Source organism: Pseudophryne corroboree, chromosome 3, assembly GCF_028390025.1.
Source record: "Pseudophryne corroboree isolate aPseCor3 chromosome 3, aPseCor3.hap2, whole genome shotgun sequence".
Lineage (NCBI taxonomy): Eukaryota > Metazoa > Chordata > Amphibia > Anura > Myobatrachidae > Pseudophryne > Pseudophryne corroboree.
Window position 1 is genome coordinate 173787217 of NC_086446.1, and position 14061 is coordinate 173801277.

At 43.6% G+C, this 14061-nt stretch overlaps 1 pseudogene; it reads right to left on the bottom strand.

Moving 5' to 3' along the window:
* Window positions 1–10942: 10942 nt before the first annotated feature.
* Window positions 10943–11061, bottom strand: LOC134896963 (5S ribosomal RNA; annotated as a pseudogene).
* Window positions 11062–14061: the final 3000 nt, after the last annotated feature.

Sequence of the window (14061 nt, forward strand, 5' to 3'; positions counted from 1 at the left end):
TAACAGCACATGATGCAAAGAAGAAAAAAAGGTGCACCGAGATTGCTGTATGACTAAGTTAAGCGACACAACCACCTGGCCCATCTAGTAGTGTCACGCAGTGGCTGAATGTTGAGAGTGGGCCGCAATTGTTCGGTTCACTGACAGCATCACCAGCACGCTCCAGTCACTTTAAAAAAAATCTGCAATTGGACTTATACGGCAGTACCCCAGGACTAATACAACAGTACCCCTGGACTCATACGGCAGTGTCATAAATGATGGCACTTTTAAAAAACTAGGCCCACAAAGATGTCGAAGAGGTGCAATGAGGTAGCTGTATGACTAAGCCAAGCAACACAAACAATTCCAACAGTCCAAATTACTGGAATTATACGTCCAAATTACTGTAATTAATTGGAAAAATCACTGTAATTATACGTCCAAATCACTGGAATTAATCGGCAATATCACTGGAATTATACGTCCAAATCACTGGAATTAATTGGAAAAATCACTGGAATTAATAACTATACGTTCAAATCACTGGAATTAATTGGCAAAATCACTGTAATTATTCATCCAAATCACTGTAATTAATTGGCAAGATCACTGTAATTAATAATTATACGTCCAAATCACTGGAATTAAATGGCAAAATCTCGCTATCGCCTGCCTAGTGAAGTGGAATCTAGATGGGATTTGGTACCGGGGACACAATACCTCCATCAATTGTCTAAATCCCACTGCACTAATGGCGAATAGCGGACGCACGTCTAACACCAACATAAGTTATGAGGGCTTCCATCATCATGTGAAGCTGTACCACTAGTCATAAACATAGGCCAGGGCCTCAGCCGTTCCTTGCCACTCCGTGTCGTAAATGGCATATTGGCAAGTTTACGTTTCTCCTCAGACCATTTAAATTTCTTTTTTTGGGTCTTTTTACTGAACTTACTGGCTTCTTGGATTTTACATGCCCTCTACTATGACATTGGGCATCGGCCTCGGCAGACAACATTGATGGCATTTCATCATCTATGTCATGGCTAGTGGCAGCAGCTTCAGCACTAGGAGGAAGTGGTTCTTGATCTTTCCCTATTTTATCCTCCAAATTTTTGTTCTCCATTATGTTTCTGGAGTTATATAACACAATATGCGGCACAGGAATGACTGATGACTGATGGCCAGGACACTACCACTGGTCTGATGCAGCACAACACAGCAACACTGTAAGGTACTTATTATACAGCAGCAGTGGACATATGGCAGCAGATGACACCACCACTGTTGAATGGTCACTGGACTGACTGATGCACAGGACACTACCACTGGTCTGATGCAGGACAACACAGCAACACTGTAAGGGACTTGTTGTTGTCATTATTATTATTATTATTATTATTATTATTATTATTATACGTCAGCAGTGGACATATAGCAGCAGCGTATTCCACTGTGAATGCCTGGTCACTGGAATGACTGATGGCCAGGACACTACCACTGGTCTGATGCAACACAACAACACTGTAAGAGACTTGTTGTTGTTGTTGTTGTTGATATTAATATTATTATTATACGGCAGCAGTGGACATATAGCAGCAGCGTATACCACTGTGACTGACTCGTCACTGGAATGACTGATGGACAGGACACTACCACTGGTCTGATGCAGCACAACACAACAACACTGTAAGGGACTTGTTGTTGTTGTTATTATTATACGGCAGCAGTGGACATATAGCAGCAGCGTATACCACTGTGACTGACTCGTCACTGGAATGACTGATGGACAGGACACTACCACTGGTCTGATGCAGCACAACACAGCACCACTGAAAGGGACTTATACAGCTACACTGGATATATGGCAGCAGAGGACACCACCACTGCGATTGGTCACTGGACTGATGATGCACAAGACACTTCCCCTGGTCTAATGCAGCACAACACAGCACCACTGAAAGGGACTTATACAGCTACACTGGATATATGGCAGCAGAGGACACCACCACTGTGACTGGTCACTGGACTGATGCACAAGAGACTTCCCCTGGTCTAATGCAGGACAACACAACAAAAATGCAAGCCAGCAGCACTGGGGACATATAGCAGCAGAGGACAGCACAACACAGCACAAGACTTGCCACCCCACTTTCCCGCCCCCACAGACACTGAACACTGAGGACACGTCCTCTCAATACACTCTCCGAGACTGGAGGGAAACGGCCGCGACGCATGGCTACTTATATGGAATCCAAATCCCACAAGTATCCGACAGCGGGATGATGACGTTTTGCCTCATTCGGGTTTCCGAGTCAGGTGGGAAAACCCAACCCTGACTCGGAACCGGGCTCAGAGCGTAAAGTCCGGTAGGGTTCGGTTCTCTGAGAACCGAACCCGCTCATCTCTAATTTTAACCCTAACTATTGTTGGCAGAGTGTACTGGGCTATCTGGTGAAGTGACGTCAGTCCACACACTTAGTGACTTAAACAGTAACGCAGGTTTATTTAGTGTACACAGGTGACACAGATGTAATACTGATAGCTGTAATCAGGAGCCCATATACTGTATCACACAAGGTAACAGCACTAGGTAGTGATACTTATCAGGAGATGTCTGTGGTGGTGAAGCATGGAGGACTGCACAGCCATGCAGTCTGACTCCTGCTGTAGAGAAGATGATGCGGTGCCCACCTCAGTGTCAGCTCTGGAGCTGGGATGCATGCACTGGAACACTGTGAGTCTCTGTAGTTGAGATATACTCCCAGTCTCAGCTCTGCACACTTGTACACACAGGACTCTGTCTCTCAGTCTCTCTGTGTGTCACACTCTCCTTACTTTCTCTGAGATGGAGGAACAGGAGCTACATCATATAACTCCGCCTCTGAGTGACTCCTGGCACTAGTGGTCTAACACTAGGGGATGCACCAATAGGCTGATACACAGAAGGAGACAGGTACAGAGCGCACCATATCCTAACAACTATAACCCTAACCCACTACTCCTGCAGCCTAACCCTAACCCACCCCTCCTGCAGTCTAACCCTATCCATACCCTCTCACAGCCTTATGCTAACAAATCCCTCCTGCAGCCTAACCATCCCTGTAGTGCTAAACCTAAACATAACCCTAACTCCAGTACTTACCATACGCGCATGCAGGGGAGGTTTCCTCTCAGCCTCAGAAAGTTATCTGAATCGCATGCCTGGGGATGCGGAGGAATGTGCGGGTTAGGGGGGGGGGGGTGTTTTTAATAAATGATTGTGGCCTATTTATTTGCTCTAAATGATGGTGGCTGTGTTTTATTGTACTGTAAAGGAGATGTGTGTGTGACAGTGTGTCTGTGTGTGTGTTTGTGAATTAAATGTGCGCTATACTGTATATGTTTATATATATATATATATATGTGTGTGTGTGTTTATGACATTCTTGTGTGTTATACTGTACATAGCTATATGTGTGTGTTTGCAAATACATGTGTACTATAGTTATATAGCTGTGTGTGTATATGTATATATACAGGTATAGTGTGGCAGGGACAGCATAGTTCCACATGGAGTTAATGTGGAACATCAGGATTTTGCAGGTTTAGCAGAGCAGCAGCAGCAGGACTGAAGTGTCCAGTCCAGGTTTTGCCTCAATCAGTTGTCAGCCAGAAGCTAGGCTAATTAATTAACAGCACCTGTAATCTGCCTCAAAGTATGTGTTCAGTGAACAGAGACATTGCTCCTGATGGCAGTTAGTGCCCAGGCAATAGGTGGGAGTGTGGGTTTACATTAGGAGCCATTTAGAACATGCACTGTTTGTGATTGCCAGTATTTGGACTGTTATCTGCGGTTGTGAAAACTGCCTGTAAACCTGACCTGCAAATTCTGCATATGAAGTGGTATCTTGCCTGAGGAGGAAATAAAAGTGTGTTAGATTTTACCCCATCTATGTGATTTCTCGCACATGTGGTACCTAAACAGGGACCAAAATTGCTGGATGGTATACGCAGCAAACCCTATACAGATCAACCCACCGCGGCAAAGACCAACTGTTCCTTATGTTGGTACAGCTGGAAGGCCGGGAGAACTGGGTATTAAATTACACTGGCAGTGAACTTACCAATATCTCTGCTAATGTGGTTCCTCTAGGGGCTGACCAAGTTTTACTCCCTGTCAAGGTGCTGTGTATACATGGGGATGTCAAGGTGTACCCACGTGTGCACCTAACCCTAAAAAAAAAGGCCAGCCAGTGAAGGTGGTAGCTGCAGTGAACTCCAGACCACCTTATATGCTGACCCTTGGCCATGATTTTTCATTGCTGAAGGAGGTGGTTACTTGACATGATGACAGCAAATAGTCAGCAGCTGAGGCTTACCAGGGGTTGAGGACCATGGGTTACCTGAGCATGGTGACCGTGAAAGCTTTCTTGGGCGTGAACAACAGGAGGAAACAGAGACTGAGGCCCAGTGGTCAGCTGTTGGTGAGCAAGTGTCTTTAAAGGACTTTGACCAAGACCAATAGGAAGATAGAAACGTGATTAACGCTTTTGAAAATTTGGTAGTAGATAACGGTAAAGTGATGGCTGCTTTACCACCAGAAGGTGTACTAAATTTTATTTAAAAAAATTATTTGTTATACCATGTTATCTCTCTGCAGGTCAAAAGGGTAAACCAGTTATTAGTTATCCGGAATCATGAGCAGTTGGTATTGAGGGTGACACACGCATCTGTGGGGTGGACATTTAGGGGAGGTGAAAACTCTCCAGCGCATACAGTTTAAGATTCTTATGGCCTGGCATTCATGCCACAGTAAAAAGATATTGTCAGGAATGCCCAGTGTGTCAGAAGACAGCTCCCTGGCTAGGGTTTAGGGCGCCCCTGGTCCCGTTATTTCTGTGCCTTTTAAGAGAATTGGTATGGACCAAATAGCGCCTGTGCAGAAATCTGCTTGAGGGCATCAATACATACTAGTGGTAACGGATTATTCAACCAGATACCCGGAGACCATCCTAAAATGAAATCTAGAACCATTTCCCGGGAATTACTGAGACTATACACTCACCTGGGAATACCGAATGAGATCTTAATGAACCAAGGTACCCCTTTTGTCTCTAAATTAATGAAGGATTTGTGCTGACTGTTAAATGTGGATAGGATTACTACCTCAGTTTACCACCCACAAATAGATGGTCTGGTAGAATGCTCTCCCGCAAAAAGATGACAAAAACGGTGGTGTCTGAAGAAAAGCAATATTGGGATTTATTCCTACCATATTTAGTGTTTGCAGTACAAGAGATGCCCCAATCCTCTATGGGGTTTAGTCTTTTCGAACTTCTCTATAGAAGGCAACCTAGAGGGATCTTTGATCTGTTAAAAGAAGGGTGGGAACAGCAGTCATGCCAAGAACCTAACATTGTTCAGTTTGTGTCCCAATTGTATGGCCATTTAGTTCAGATTGCGCCACTCCTGAATGAGCAAATGGATATGGCCCAACAACATCATAAACATAATTATGATGTGACCACAGTCAACTGGTCTTTTAAACCAGGAGACAAGGCACTGGTTCTTGTGCCCACCAGTGAAAGTAAATTGTATGCTCAATGGCATGGTCCTTATAAAGTCATAGAGGCAGTGGGACCTGTTTATTATATGATTCAACAGGAGAGTATAAGGAAGGAGGTACAAAACCACCATGTAAACCTGTTAAAGCCTTGTAAAGAGAGTGCCGGTCAGCACTCTTTGGTGGCCAAGAAAACACTAGAATGTCAGGTACCCATTGAAGTTACCATTAATCCTAGCCAGAAACACAAAGTGGTGAATTTAGTGGCACGGTATCAGGATGTATTCTCTGCCATTCCAGGGAAACCCAAAATTATCCAGCATGAAATTGTTACTCATTCATAAAACAGAGGCCATTCCGTATACCTGAGGCAAAACGGGCAACTGTAAAATGAGAAGTAGAGGAGATGCTACACTTAGGGGTCATAGGGGAATCAAACAGCAAATGGAATAATCCTATTGTCTTAGTGCCTAAGCCTTCAGGTGCTTTAAGATTCTGTAATGATTTTCGCAAGTTAACTAAAGTTTCTCAGTTTGATTCCTACCCTATGCCCCGGGTAGACGAGCTTGTGGAGAACCTAGCAAACAGCCAGTATCTCACCACTCTGGATTTGACAAAAGGGCAGATTCCTGTGACTGGGGCTGCTAAGGCCAAATAGCCTTCTCTACTTTAGAGGGCTTATTACAGTACAAAGTGCTGCCGTTTGGTTTGCAACTTTCCAGAGAGCTATGAACAATATTTTGTGACCTCACAGAGAATATGCAGCTGCATATATCTAGACGACATAGTCATCTTTAGTTCTGACTTGGAGTCCCACCTTCCAAGGGTAGAGGCAGTGTTATAGTCTTTACGGGCACACAGGTTTACTGCTTTTCCTGAGAAGTGTGCCATTGAAATGGTGGGGGCGACATATTTGGGAGGGCAGGTAAAACCTGGAACACCTGGACACAATTACAAATGCACAAACAGATCGATAGAATGAGACAACTGATCTCTGTAGCCAGACACTGCTACAACTATAACAACGAAAGACCTCAAAGTTTTTGGCATAGAAACAATCAATCTGAAAGTACGAGGTGGTGACATTACCAATGAGTTGCTCAAAAGAGAAAGTTACTGGATGTTTCGACTTGATACCTTGCTGCCAAAGAGCCTCAATGAGAATCTAAACTACAACGTGTTCCAAAAAGCAACCTCTTGGAACCTACAATATTACAATAGAAGCCTCCACAGCATTTCATGCCATCTCTCTCTTTTTTTCACCGCAGTCACTATCTTCCCCAACCCTTTTGTCCACACCACACTCACAATCCAAAACCTCCCCTTGCCTCTCCTTTTTCAGATGTATATATTCACTTACACATTTGCTCTTTTCACAGAGTTCATTTTTTTTTCTCAAGGTTTGTTTATTAGAAGATCACAGTACAGCATAAACAGTTAAGCTTTTTTAAATCCAAGAGAATAAAAGCACATGTGTGAGGTTGCGCAAGACAATTTTAAGAAAATATGGAATGTGATCCGTTTTAACAATTATGCAAAGAGATAAAGAAGAACAAGAATAAAGTTCTGAGTGGTATGTTTACTGAAGAAGGGAAATGAGAGAAGACAAAAGAGAGGATAGTAAAGGAGAAAAGATAAAGAAAGGGAATAGAAAGAAATAGAACGAAAAAGGAAGAAGAAAAAGCAAAGAGTAAGAAAAAGAAAAGAAAAAGGAAAAGGGCAGGAGGGGGAAGGGTGGATCCTCGGCGAAAGAAATTAAAAATAGTCAAAATACAGTTAGTAGGGCTTAGTGTCAAGAAGTGAAAGGGGAGGTGATTTGCTGAAGGGACATTCATGGGGACCATATAGTATTGATTTTTTTAGAAGAATTGTTAAGGATGCATGTCATGTATTCCATGCGATACACGTACCAAATGCGGGATATTATGGAGTGTAGGGAGGGGGCAGCTCATTGCTTCCAGTCCATCGCAATTTGGCAGGCAGTCGCGGAGACCACATGACGCATCAGTTTATTTTGTTGTTTAGATAGTGTTGTGGAAGTCTAGTCGAAGAATAAAATACTAGAGATCGTTTGGGATGGGTATATTTAATAGAGTTGCTATTTAATTGATTACTTCTTTCCGTAGGGTACCTAGTTTGGAACCACCAAATGTGTATGAATGAGCCCTCTGTATTGCACCCTCTCCAACACTTGTCAGAAGAACCAGGATATATTTATAAAGTCTAGAAGGAACATGGGGGGTCATTCCAAGTTGTTCGTTCGCTAGCAGGTTTTAGCAGCCGTGCAAACACATTGTCGCCGCCCACTGGGGAGTGTATTTTCGCTTTGCAGAAGTGCAAACAACTGTGCAGCAGAGCGCCTGCAAAAACTTTTTGTGCAAAACAAGACCAGCCCTGTAGTTACTTATTCTGTGCGTTGATTCTAATGATGGAGGGACGGCTTTCGACATCACACACCCGCCCAGCGAACGCCCATCCATGCCTGCGTTTTCCCCGGCACGCCTGCGTTTTTCTAAGCACTCCCTGAAAACGGTCAGTTGACACCCAGAAATGCCCTCTTTCTGTCAATCACCTTGCGGCCGTCTGTGTGATTGGAATCGTCGCTAGAACCAGTGCAAAACCACAATGGACTTTGTACCCATACGACGTGCGTGCGCATTGCGGTGCCCACGCATGCACAGATTAGCCATTTTTTACACTGATCGCTGCGCAGCGAACAACGGCAGCTAGCGATCAACTCGGAATGGCCCCCATAGTACCATCTATAGAGTAGTTTATAAGCGTTCTCTTTAATTTTAACGCATATATAGCTAGAGGCAGCATTGCCCCAAATCTCTGTCCTCCTCTAAAGTAGTGCTAACATTAGTTTCCCAAGCCCTCTCATAGGAGGTAAGTTGGGGGGTTGGTTCATTGTTGAGCAATGTATAGATGAGAGAGATCAGCCCTCTAGTGGAAGACCGTCTAAGGCACAGTGCCTCAAAAGTAGTTAGGAGCCTATTGGTGATAATATGGTTCACTTAGAGTGAAAATGCATAATTTGAAGGAACTGGAAAAAACCACCACACACATTTGTAACACCAATACCAACACACCATCCACCATCAACACAACACACATGAATATCAACATTATATACACCTTCTCACTATAATGACGCACACCCACCACATTATTTTCACCTCACACTAGTAATTTATTTTTCCAACAAACACACACTAATTAACACTTTCCATACACCAATGCCACTCCTTTTCACTATCCCACACGATCTACCAATCCACACTTCCCCCACAATTACACACAGTCATTAGGCAAAAACTAACAGCATGAGCCACACATAGGGGGTAATTCCAAGTTGATCGCAGCAGGACATTTTTTAGCAGTTGGGCAAAACCATGTGCACTGCAGGGGGGGGGGGGCAGATATAACATGTGCAGAGAGAGATAGATTTGGGTGTGGTGAGTTCAATCTGCAATCTAAATTGCAGTGTAAAAATAAAGCAGCCAGTATTTACCCTGCACAGAAACTAAATAACCCACCTAAATCTAACTCTCTCTACAAATGTTATATCTGTCCCCCCTGCAGTGCACATGGTTTTGCCCAACTGCTAAAAAATATCCTGCTGCGATCAACTTGGAATTACCCCCATATTTCCCATCTCACAATCCAGTACAGCCATGTCCCCTACCATTTCATATTCACACACCACATTACACTACAACATAGTAGTTATCATCACTACACAATTACCCGTAAAACACCTCCACACTTTTATTTCCACACATACCTTACTATGCAAACTAACATATAACAATCCATTTATTGGTCTTCCGTTATGGCATACCTCTCCCATAACATGATCAATTTACAAAACTCCGTCCTCCAAATAGAATTATGTCTACTAGCTGTGCTGTCTCCATGACAACTGGAGCAGCCCAGATACAGTGAAGATGGTCTACTCCGTGACAGGGACAGTTGCCACAGCAACAGGGGCAGGACTAGACAGTTCACTGTCTTCTCTGGCTCCGAGAGCTCTGATTAATACATGAGCGGGAGGACCTGCAGCAACAACCCTCATCCACCTCCCCGTTTGGCCTGCATGCACAGCCGACGGAGCACCAGCGATGAACGAGCGCGGGGCCGAGCATCGTTCATCGCTGGTGACTCCACACTCAAAGATATCAATATTATCTCGTTCAATAATGAACAAGATCGTTCATATCTTTGAAGATTGTCGGCCAGTGTGTAGCGCCTATAAGACAATGGAGGTAGATGATTCCGCACAAGTCTACCAAAATTAGTTTAATTAATTAGGAAATCAGAATTGGGTAATCCCCTGGGAGTATAGCAACTCCCTAATTATGCCCGTCTGGTGGTGCACCCTGAGTCAGTATTGTAGCTAGAGAAAGTAGGAAGAAGAAAAGAAGACTCTTGTGTGGGCGCACTCATTATTTTATTAGTGACAAAGTATGTTGAATGGATGATTTAAAACCAACCTTTATTTATATTGATAAAATATTGTAGTATACATTTATGTATACACGAAGTCGCAGTAAGATATGTTACTGAATATAACAGTTAAAAAAATTAAAATATGTTCTGGTTATCTATATCAATCATAGATTGATGAGAAGCTGCAGACACTGTCAGACCTGCAGCATTATCTCATCACACCAGTACAAGCAATGCTTGTGTTAATAGGACCTCAATGGGTTAAAGTCACAGCTTGGAATTTCAGGACCTTTAGTATCCAATGCACACGCTAAGCCGCCGCCTACTGGGAGTGAATCTTAGCTTATCAAAATTGCGAACGAAAGTTTAGCAAAATTGCGAATAGACACTTCTTAGCAGTTTCTGAGTAGCTCCACACTTACTTGGCATCTGCGATCAGTTCAGTGCTTGTCGTTCCTGGTTTGACGTCACAAACACACCCAGCGTTCGCCCAGACACTCCTCCGTTTCTTCAGACACTCCCGCGTTTTTCCCAGAAACTGTAGCGTTTTTTCGCACACACCCATGAAACGGCCTGTTTCCGCCCAGAAACACCCACTTCCTGTCAATCACATTACGATCACCAGAACGAAGAAAAAACCTCATAATGCCGTGAGCAAAATACCTAACTGCATAGCAAATTTACTTGGCGCAGTCGCACTGCGGACATTGCGCATGCGCATTAGCGAGTAATCGCTCCGTTGCGAGAAAAAAATACAGAGCGAACAACTCGGAATGAGGGCAATTATCCTTATTAGTATTAGCATGTAAATATGTGCCAGAACCTAACCACATGGTCACCTCTGGGTAGTAATTGAAATCAATTATACAAAGTCTGCGCATGAGCTTTATATTAGAACAGAGGGAAGGAAGTAAATAGTGGTGATCCTGTTGTTAGTGTTAAGTCAGCAACAAATTGTAGTGTGTGCTACTACACGTAGTATTCCCTGAGGGTTACCCTTCCAGGTACTGACCATGCCCAACACCGTTTAGCTTCCAAGATCAGACGAGATTGGGCATATACGGTGTGGTATTATAGTAGACAAAAACACACTTTCCTGACCACTAATGAGAGTGCACCTGAAATAACATCTCAGGGTATCCCTGAGAGAGAGTAATAACAGAAGGAATTCACAGATTTGTGAAGCGTGGATCAGCTGTCCGCGTTAGGCAGAGAATTCTCTGCATCGCGGATGAGAGTCCACAAAGTAGGAAAGGAGAGAGGAATAATGCCAAATTCCTAAGTATATCTGTAGAAATACCGTAATATGATTAGGAATATGTTGGTAACTCTCCTAAGGCTCATAAATGCAGAATACCAATGTGCCCCATAACCAAGAATTAAATACAGGCAAAAAAAGGGCACCTATACCATGAACATTTGTGTGAATGGACCATAAGGTATGTGCATAAAAAAGAGCTTCCATACGCAGAGAGAGAGCACAATTAGATATTCCAGTTAATACTTTAAATTCTCAACACCAAATACACAATAGTTAGATAGTGCTAGTGGCCTGAAAATTCTGAGTAACTGTCTGACATTACAGATCACTCTACAGCCACTGCAAAATGCTGAAAGCCAATTGGCTAAGTAAAGTAGCAAGGTTGTTTGCAGTCACAGTGTGACTGAATAACCTTGCTATTTTGCTTTGCATACTTTGCTAATTGGATGATTTTACAATTGCTTTATTTTTGTTGCTTTTTTTAGGTGGGCTTGGATTTATTATATTATCCACTTCTAGCACTGAGCTGAGAGCCCTGTACCGCAGGAGCTCCACCTCCTGTAGGCTTATGCTGCATGAATCAGATCCGTCCACTGAGTCACTGAGTCTACACTGTGTACAACTGTCTCGACTCACAGGCAGACTCAGGATGAATGAAATGAATCAGGCACAGCAGCGCAGCACTTACTGACAGGTGAGTCGTGACTGTTCCATCGTACCTCCCACTGGGTGTCACCCGGTAGTGCTGCCGGCCAATCACAGCTGAGGACACTCAGAGCGGAAGACAAGGTACACACTGACTGAAGGACACACTGGGGGATATTCAATTGTTTGAAAAGTCAGTTGGGTGTTTAAAAATCAGACACCCAACCGACTTTTCAAACATTTGAATTCCCCCCACTGAGTCTCCTCCCTCTGGCTGGGAGAGGCTACTGCTGCAGCTGTCTCACCTCATTAAACTTTGAGTGACTCGAATCATTCATACTTCCTGATGATTTGAGTCACTGTGTTGAGACAGGGAGTCAGTAGCCATCTCTAATATTAATGTGTGACCAAGCCTTTCTCTGAGGTGAAAACAGCCATTTATACTATATTCCACACTGAACTCCTGAGTCAATCTCCATCCTAACATCCACACAATCTGCACTACATTGATACACTGCCAAGTACAGGTATACTGTCGTCTCTACCTCCTTCCAAGTGGGACGCAGGGGTATCCTGAGTGCATTTGGCCCCTGCAACACAACACAGGCACCAGAGGCCACCTAACTCCCATTAGGGACCCCCTGTGACAACCATTATCTTTTTTTTATGGGAAAACTATCTGACTCACCCTCTCAACACTTCAGCTTTTCCTGTTTAGAAGGTTTGATCAATCAATCTATTAACTACCGCACATAATACCACCCATTGGCGCATCTATCATAATGGGTGCAGGTGTGCTGTGCTGTGAGTTTGCGCATGTGCATAGAAAAGTCTCTAGAAACATAGCACAGACGGCACGTTTTTGGAGACCTGTGCATGCGCAGTAGACTCTGTCACAAAGAGAGGAGGAAGCCAGCACAGTATGTACAGGCGGGAGCAGACGGACGGTACTGTGAGTGAGGATAGAGGGAGCTGCTATGGCTGAGCATGTGCAGCCAGCAGCTCCCCTTGACATTCTCTATGGAGAGCGCTACATAGCTCTTTGCTGCTGCTGGTGGTCCTCAGTCATGATTGCGGCTTTTACTGAGACGGAGACACTGATCTCTTCATCTCCAAAAAAAAAAAAATTGGTTCATCTTGGGGTCCAGGTACTCGGAAACCCCCCCTGTCTGTGCCTCTGATATGCAGGTCTCTCTCGACTTAAGCATGGAGACTTGTGTCTCCACCACTTTCTTATTACAGTCTCACACACAGTAAGGAAGAATATACAAGATGACTGCAGTACAGGTGTAGTAATACAACATATTGGAGGACATCCCTCCTTGGGTCCTAGTGCACAGAGTGTGGGTACATGTGAGCTACACCAGCAACAACTTGGGAATTATAGTAATACTATACTTTATTATGTTTTCACATTATTAAGCACACATATATTGGGAGAAATTCTGATTATAACCTGACACAAAGTATACCCAATATATGATATGGGATTTAAAGTGTGAAGTATCCTAGAGAAAAGGGCAGTCTGGGTGAGCCGACTGCCTGTAGTCTATTGTTTATTGCTGTCACATTATAAAATGCTCTGTTTTATAATGCAAAATTAAGAAAGGCATGTTGCTCTTCAGAACTCCCACACAGACACAAGATCGCATACATTCGCACAAGCCCCCTTTGTTCACTCAGTAGTGTCTGCTTGTGACATACTGATAGCTGTTTCCTGTGTCATAGACTCCCTCCAGAAATTTTCCATATTATTTTCTGTCAGGCAGAACCAATAAAATAAAATAAAATACAAGGGCACTTACCAGCTCTTGTCTCTCTGGGTCATGTCCTACGTACACTCATTAATAAGCCAAGAGGTTGGGTGAGACTACTGGAAGGCTCTGTTCTTCACTGTCCACATCAAAGCTCTGTATCACAATTTATACTAGTAAATTGGCACATATATGCCTTTTCAATATGGTTTATCTGTAGTCTGAATAAGTTAATATAGGTGGCTGCAGTGTGTGAGATTAGTCCATGCAGTACATTACCTAGCCAGGTTTTAGGATTATTAACCAAGCAGAACAGGTTTACAAAATGACAATGGCATAACACATATATAGTGCTCATACATTATACGTACCCGATCCAGCCAGGAATATATAGGGGAGTGTAGATAGTGTGCGTCAGGTGG